This window comes from Nelumbo lutea, chromosome 3 (genome assembly GCF_056320005.1).
Source record: "Nelumbo lutea isolate HS-2025 chromosome 3, American lotus-T2T, whole genome shotgun sequence".
Lineage (NCBI taxonomy): Eukaryota > Viridiplantae > Streptophyta > Magnoliopsida > Proteales > Nelumbonaceae > Nelumbo > Nelumbo lutea.
In genome coordinates, this window is record NC_142686.1 from 15,786,982 (window position 1) to 15,795,852 (window position 8,871).

General features: G+C 35.4%; 1 long non-coding RNA gene across 9 annotated transcripts; it reads left to right on the forward strand.

Moving 5' to 3' along the window:
- Window positions 1–388: 388 nt before the first annotated feature.
- LOC148863170 (uncharacterized) lies at window positions 389–8,871 on the forward strand. Of its 9 annotated transcripts, none has more exons than XR_016108952.1 (6): window positions 389–671; window positions 878–978; window positions 1,131–1,288; window positions 1,576–1,979; window positions 4,696–5,104; window positions 8,658–8,871. It is a non-coding gene; the product is annotated as an uncharacterized LOC148863170 (long non-coding RNA). The 9 variants fall into 9 exon arrangements; XR_016108948.1 differs by having other exon boundaries at window positions 531–671; window positions 1,601–2,046; XR_016108950.1 differs by having other exon boundaries at window positions 531–671; window positions 1,601–2,038.

Sequence of the window (8,871 nt, forward strand, 5' to 3'; positions counted from 1 at the left end):
TCAATCTATAGAGAAAAACAGCAAGTACTCTTACAGCTTCAATGGCCTATCCCTTCAAAGAAGGGTGAATTATAATTTTCACACTTGAACCCAATTTCTCATGCTTGTCCGCCGGAGATGTTTAGCACTGCACGAAGCAATGGCCACCAAACTAAAAAGTAGCTATAATATTATATATTATAAACAAATGAATTAGAAATGACACGAAGTTATGCCCCTTTCATAAAAATTCAGAACTTCTGCCAATAAAATATACAATGCTTTATATATATGCATACTCGAATTCGGATTGGTTTAACAGATTACGTTGATTAACAGAGTAAGGTCCCAAATGGATATTCCAGGAGTTTGGCGACAAAGTAGATATAAGGTCGAAAGGAAGAAGAATGGGAGCGAAAGAGGAGTTTGGTCCTTGAGCGGGAGTGAAATTTTAGTAAGGGGCAATCTAGTCATAAAAATTAACTGTTTTGGTACACCTCACCGGTTTTGCAATTTGTTAGAAATCCGTATCTGAATTTTCGTCAATTATTATTATTATTATTATTTTTTTTGGTAAAAACTAAAAAGCCGACAAAAAAATCGAGGAGAAGGAAAGAAAAGAGGGAAGAAAATTTCTTCTCCGATCCTTAGAGCAAAATTGGGTAAAGCTAAGAAGACACTCAGAGTCTGAGGTAAGAAGTATTTGGCAATTTGTTCTTTTATTTTCCTTCTTAATTACTTTCGTTGTCGGTTTGTTTGATTTAAACCAAGTCCTGAAAAGAATGTTTAAGATTTTCCCCAGTTGGATTCTTTCCTTCTTTTTGATCCTTGAACATTTATGGAAGCTGTAGAAAATATTATTACTTATGTTAGATTTAAAGGAACACCTATTTTGCAGCAACTATACTTGGAGGAGCAGTTGCTCCAGACCTCTTCAAGGAACTGGTGCACCGTTCATGATAGAACATATATTCCCACCATTGACATGGGGATGTCAGGGTAAATTAGCTCTTTTCCTTGTCTCATATAGATAGGCTGTACAGCGGGTGCAAAGCTGCACTCTGAATTCTGTTGTAGCTTTCATATTTCTTTATTCAACTAAAGGGCAACGTGTGTCAAACTTCTATTAATCCAACTTCTTCACCCAATAGGTTGGCCAATACAAGGTCAATTGCGTTATTCATGTAATTGAGAGGATTGATTCTCCATATTAGATCAAGGGCATCAACTTCCAGATACTATCTTCATCCCAAGGATGGAAAGTTTGTGACTTGGACTTGAGATGCCTCCATATAAAACCATGGCTCAGGCAAGTTGACTTGTTCACTCCAAAAATCATTGGTTTCTACTAACATTTGAATAACCATTGAAGGATTATTATTAACTTGAGAATAATGTTGTTTTTATCAATGTATCCAATAAAAGAGTGCCATGACTTGATGGAGTTGTTTTTGACCCTAACAGGTTAACTGAATCACGTTGAGAACTGGCTTGGTGATAGTGTTGTTTCACTCACTAGAACATTAACTACTTGACTGGATAAAACTTAAAATAAAGCATGATTAGCTAACCTCACTCTGAACTTCTTGAACTTAGATCTGTGCTGCACCTGCATGACCAGGTTCCTGGTGGCGGCACCATATTGCTGATCATGGAACAATATTTTTCTCTTCAATATGTAAGAGGAACGCTATTCCTGGTGTACAAACCATATCTTCGGTCATTCATGTCTTGGAGCAGCCTGTTCTATAACAAAGTTTCAAGGGATTGGTGATATCCACATCTGTGTAAATGATATATAGCTCTGCATCTATGTTACTCTGATATGGCAAGGACACAGTCGGACATAAAAAGGGCAGCCCAGTGCGCGAGGCTCCTGCCAATGCAGTGTCTGGGGAGGGACAGATGTACGCAGCCTTACCCCTGCACATACAGAGAGGCTATTTCCAAGATTTGAACCCTGCCCAGGTTGCAATGGAACAACCCAACACTTGGACATGGTATATAGAATTTACACTAAAAATTGAAGTATCTAACATGATGCATCACTCTTGTGCAGGTACCTAGGTATCATAGCTCTGCCTTTACAAATGCCTTCAGCACTAGTACTCTTTCATTCATTTATTTATTTTCTGATTTGTAAAGATTCTAGTAATTTTTTTTTATAAAAAGGATCTGAAGACTTCATACAAGAGGATTAGAAAGCTCTTTACAAAATATACAACCTATGCATCAATGGTTGAATCATGTATAACTTTGTGCATGCCATTGCCTTTTTGGTTAAACACATTCATGCTGATAGAAGGGCCTGAATTTTTTAGTTTTCTGTTGGTTGGAAAGTTTTTCTATGGCTTGCTCAGAATGATGTATGGTTACTGGCTGTACATGTTGCATACATGATACATACTTGTAATCTGAGTTTTACAGTACATATATAATACAATACAACACTTTAACTTTCTCGAAAAAAAAGAGTCTCTTAAAGTGAAGCCATTGAACTCCTTAAGAATTCATATGCAAAAGAGGACGTCCCTCTCAAATCTTCCCTTTCAACTGATCCTCTTAAACTTGCTTTCCTTAAAGCCCCACCCCCTTCCTTTCGTTCCAAATGGACCAACAAATGGTAAAATGAACAATATTGCACAAAATACGACCCCTAGTACAAAATAATCCTGTTTTAAACCAAACTTGAATTAGATGCAAAATCCTGTTGCCCCTGTCTCTTTGGATAACAGGGGCATTACAATAAAAGATGCAGGATATAATATTCATTAGAATTACCAGGGTTGTGGAAGTTATATGCAGATTTTTTCTTCCAGTTATAATGTAGAAGCCTGACGGCTACAATGTCACAACTGATTCAGAAAACTAGTATGGCCATGGAAAGGTCAAGGGAGTTGGAGTGGTAAGGAATTGGACTTAAGGTGTTTCAAGGCATATGCCTAGAAAATATGTTCGGAAAAATTATAAATATAATATATATAAAAATACAAAACATTAAAACATGATTTAGTTGATTTCTTAGTGTAACCCCATATAGTTGGTAGAATAGTATATCCTTGAAATATTTTTTAAACTTGAAAAATAGTAATATCAAAGAAAATAATATAAACAAACACCTTTTAGATCTGTAAAAAAGCAATCATATTGCATAATCCAAACTCCAAAATACTCAAATTGTATCAATCATATTTGTAAACCAACCATGCCCATGTCCATACTATTTAGATGGCAGAGAGATAATGCTCATTTGAACATCCAATTACAATTCAAAACTCAAACAACAACATACACAATTTGATTCAATTCATCCCTAGCCCCCAGCCCTAGGTCATTTATTTACTTGAGCCAAAAGCTTTCCACATAGCCAACCAAAGCAGAAAACATGTACACTTTAAAGGCAAGACAATTTTCCTGCAAGTAATTCTGGGACTTTGAAAGTTTCGACTGCACTACCCATTTCTGCTGAATGTAAGAGTTTTACAGTACTTCAATAGATCTTTTAAGGGATTCCTAACTTGAGAATTCTGCTTCAATTTCAGCTAGGACCAAAATAGATGCCATGAGCAGAATGTAAAACCATACTGCTAATGATATTTTATAATATCCAGACTTGATGATGGAAGAAACTTTAAGGTATATTTTCTTAGTCTAGCATGGCAAGAAAAGAATATCCTTAAGCCTAGTTCCTGTGATGAACCTAGTTGCAAAATCCTCATGCAAGCTTTCTTTTATAAACAGAAAAAGACTTGTTTGAACTCATCCCCGCCCCTATGTTGTAACCGACTACAACAGTAATGTAAGTAAAAGCAAAAACTCCAATACTATGTATGTTAGAGGATTGAAGATTTGAAGCAGGAGGCAAAAAGCTATGATATATCTGATATAGAATTATCAGAAAAATAATAAATTGAACCATCTGCTTAAAAACAGGAAATGATAGGAGAACTAAGAGGTCTAATCCTGTATAAAACCCAATATGAAGAGATGAAGCACCAAATGCAGATGTCGTTGAAAATGCAAAAAAAAAAAAAAAAAAAAAAAAAAAAAAACAACAATGGAGACCTATAAGAGATCAGATTTCACTAAAATAGTATCAATTATTGTCCAGAAACCTGGTCTTATTGAAACACATAAAAGATTGGAATTAGAAAATAGTCTCAATTCATTTTAGAGAGAAGTTGAAAGGGGTAGAGCCCCCTGTTGTTCACTTGGAAGAAGCAGAAGAAATAATAATCTGGCACTAATTTTTAGTAACCCTTTGTTCTCCATGGATGCTTTCTTCTCTGCCAAATTTCTCTTCTCCCCACTCTCCACTCCTGTGCGGAAGCAAGAAACCCATGGTTGAATGAAGAACTTATTTGTTAGATTAAACTAAAACCCAACTTACATTACTTGCAAATGAGATGCACATTTAGGCCTTGTTCATTTACTAAGAGGCCATTTACCCGGGTAAGTGCACTTACCCATGTTCTTTTTTGTTAATTTACCCAAGTAAATGAGGCTCTCAACTTTCCCATGTTCTTTTGCCTCACCTACTTTCCCGGGTAAGTGGTTAATTTTTTTATGTTTTGTCATTTTTACCCTTGGGCCCATGTCCATGCTTTTTTGGATTATATTGTTTTAATGGGTATTTTAGTAGGGGGGTAACACTTCCCCCCTACTAAAATCTGCGAAACGGACGAGGCCTTAACGTTTTATTTATTTATTTTGCAGGAATAGCCACCAGGATTAAAAGTATCGATACATATTGTATTGTTTCATATGATACATATAGGGCCTGTTTGGCAAGTCTTTTTGAGAAGATATTCTTGTAGCTCTGACAGTTAAAAGACGTATTGAGCTTTTGACAAAAGATCTGGGCAGCCCGAAGACCGTTTGGCAGATGTGCGTCGTTCTGCGTCTTTTTGTGCGAGATTAAAACGCGAAAGACCCTAGAAGCTTCATTTGGAGCTTTTCGAAATCAGCCCAAAATGGGCTTCTCGTGTCTTTTCGGCGTCCCGTCTTTTGGTGGTTAGATCTTCCACATGCCAAACGGAAATAGACCGATTTTCAGTCTTCCCAGCTTGTAAACAGCCGAAGGACCGTGCGAAAAGATGCACCAAACGGGCCCATAGTTTTCAGGGTGAGCAATACACGAAATACTGCGAATTTGGGAGAATTAAGATATTCAGAGCTTTATATTCATTAAGAAGAATGAAGATTTCAAATCTTGTTCTGAAATAGTGTCGTTTTCATAGAGAATTGCTGTTCAGAATCAGGTGATATGCAATTTTTATGTATTGCCCATATCAACACTTTGACCCATGGTAGCAACAGGTGTTCACCGATAATATGTTGAGATGAAAGAAATGTTGTGTACACCTTGTACAACTTGAGTTGTAGACCTCACATATTTCATTTGTAGCAACTGAGGCAAGGTGGTTTGGTGCCACCTTTTATGTAATTATGTCTTGACATGAGTGCTTTATTTTACTGTTTTAGACAAAGTTCTTTCTAGTCTTGTTTGGCATGTGTTGAAGTATTCGATACTACAGAATTCATTGTCATGGGAAGTTGTATTTACTTTGGAAGTAGGTTTCCAAAGTCTGGTAATCTTGCACTGGTATTGGAAATACCTTGTAATTTTAAGGTTGTGCCTGTGAGTTGCCTTTGCTCTCTCTATCCATCTCTTCTATACCTTTGGTCTTGATAACACCATTGCTTAGTTTCAGCTGTAGCTTGTTACTTGTGTTATGTCCTCTTCCTGGTTTCTGCTGCATTATCTCTTCGGGCTAGTGTTTTTCTTCAGTGTCTTTTGCTAATATTTGCATTAAGGTATGATATGATCAACGGTTAAGATCTTCCCTAGATGTGCAGTACACAGAAAGAATGAGACTTTGGATGGTAAATTAGGTGATCCACCTATAATAGATATGCCATACAGTCTTGACTTTTTGGTAAGCATGAATCTTTACGTGTGTGTTATATTGTACCATATTTTTGTTTTTGACTTTTTCTCTTTTTTTTCCCCTTTTTGGCTCTCATTTATTATTGAAATATATTCAAACTGAATTATTATTGGAGATGAATCTTTCCTTCTGTCCTGCCTATTATTTTCTCTAATTGTACTTAAATATATGAAATATAAATAGTAAACATGAATCTCTATTAACATGATTTGGGACATAAAGAATATGCTTTGGGATTCACAGCTCACATGCAACAAAACATGGCCCTGTAAACATGTTTGAACGGTTAAGATGCAGGGACTGTCTAAATATTTTCCTTTGGATACAATGGTCCATTATTTAATAAAAAAAATGATCCATTTACATCATTCTTTAAAAAATAATTCTTTAAAAAATAATTGCATATTTAGGGAGTAATGAGATAAATCTAATAGATGTCGGAAACAATCAATCAACTCCCTAATCAATATGCTTACACAACTAGATAAGGATGTCTATGGTTATTTAACCATTGATCTGATCTTTACAATGTCAATGAGGTACTCCTTTCTGCTATCTTTGGTTAAGCATGGAAATGAAACCTTTTGGATATGTTCCTATGGTTCATACCTGGTTTACATTAATGGGAAGCTTAGTATATTAGAAGAAAATGTAAAAGTCTGAAGGCACAAGGTGTTGAATATGTAAACTCCAGAAAAGCTCATATATTGAGCTGTCTTTTCTGTTGATTTACGATATTGAAGGGTGTTTTTAAGGAATATTCATAATATTAACTCAAAAAATAATATTGGAGGATGTTATATAGGTTAGCTTAGATGAGTGTAATGAGATTTCTTTTGGAAAATATTCCTTCAATGCCCACATGACTTACAATTTTCAGTAAGAGGAAGTTATCTATATCATACACAAATATGCAGTTTAATGGCACAAAGTGTTTGGATGTGGCAACCTGGAAGATCTTTTTTTTTTTTTTTTGACAAGTCTTTTTGTGTGGATATATAAATTTGAAAAATGTAATATCATATAAGTTAGTTGAGACGACTAGGTGAGAAGGTATTAGTGGGCATATATACAGCATAATTATTAGTTTTTTAGTGAAATGCAAGAAGGCATCTATTGCATCCTTTTAATTAATTTACTAAGTCATTTTAGCACGTACTAAAGTTGGTTTTATTTGTGTGGAATGCTATCAAGCAATGCTTTTGTGAAACTCTGAATTATTCACCCACAGACATGGTCGGACCCATGAAAAGACACACTGCTAGACATGTCTTTTCATAGGTCCCATGTCAGGGGGTTGTACCCTGATGTTGCTTAACGGTATTCTTTCATTATGTCATCTGGCTGGCACAAACGGCTAGATCATCCACTCTGATTATTTGCAACTTCTCTCAGGGAATTTTCTTTCCAGTATCTATCCTTCTGAGTTTCTTTTATTGATCTTTAGCCATGACATGGATATCTGGGTAATTGTCAGACACTCTCAACAAACTGAGAAGTCAGTTTGTTCCTTACAAAATATTTTGTTTTTTGTATATGTGTTCTGCAAAAGTTATTGATTTACTTATACAAATAACATGTTTCTGTTTTATATCTCGACTACCATTTCCTGTTATTTATGAGCACTAGATGTAATTCCACTCATTTTCGTAAGATTGCATAATGGCTTTGCTGCCCATTGTATGCTTGTCTTAGGTTGCTAAATGACTCCTATCTGTTGCTGCCTTTCTGATTAAGAAAACTATAAGGAGAAAGAATAGGACTGAAGAAATGCATGTGTTGCAGATACCTGCTCCCATATGTGCTAGGTCATGCTTTTGGTAACTGCAACTTTGATGAGAATGCTCAACTAAAACCATAAACCAGCAGATCTACCATAGATCAATTCTTATAAAATGAGATTACTAGGTAGGAGGATGAATCTAATTGAAATTTACAAAACAAGATCCTAAGTCCTGAGTTTGAAGTGGTGAATTGTATAATAATAATGTAAGAAAAGGACAATTTTGATAAGTCAAGTTTCTTCTATTTCTATATTCAAGTATTAGTATTGCTCCCATGTCCAAATTTCAATACTTAATTCCTATTTGCATATATTTCATTTTTGTAAAGCCTTCAATATAGCCACCAGAGTTTTTTTTTTTTCTTTTTCACGTAATAGTTTCTCCAAGCCTAGGATGCTCCTCTCAGGAGTGTTCAGTTTGCACATTTTGTCCATCTCTGTTAATCTTGTAGGCTCAGAGCCATACTATTTTATATTTCCTTTGGTTGATAATTTTCCTTAGGAAATTTAAATTAAAAAGGTGCTTGCTTTACTGATAAGATCATAAGATTCACATTTCCATCTGTTTCTAGATTGTGTGCTCTGTAACCATAGTTTGGTGGGAATGCTCAATCTATGACCAAACATAGATGGTCCTTGGATCGATCACGCATGTTTTGTTTTTTTCGATCATGAGATTAGGAATATGCCACCTCAGAGTGCACATTCAAGCTTTGAAATTTTATTTGGCATGCTCTTATGTCAGTGTGCCCTCTCGGTGTTTTCCATTTTCTGTTGTAGTTATTTTGTTAACAGTATTTTGTTATTATGTTGTTTCCTATATGATAAGACACAACTAAGTGCAAGGAGGTTGAAATATGAAATTAAGTTGAGTTAAACTTTCAGACAATGTATATCATAGCGACCATTATGTTCTTGTCCTAACTCCTATCTTTGGTCTGCAGGTGCGGTGCAAATACTCGTGTGGGGCCTTGTGGCTGACAGGTTCCCCCTTTTATCAGATTCAATCTTTTGCTTCTAACTGGTTAATGAAATTATGATCTGAAAAAGCTGATTGATTAGGTAATCAAAAAGCATGGATCATTCGTAAAGGATAAACCTATGAGTGTCAGATCATTCTCCATCTTAAATATATTTGAAATTGAAGTTGGTCTCTTA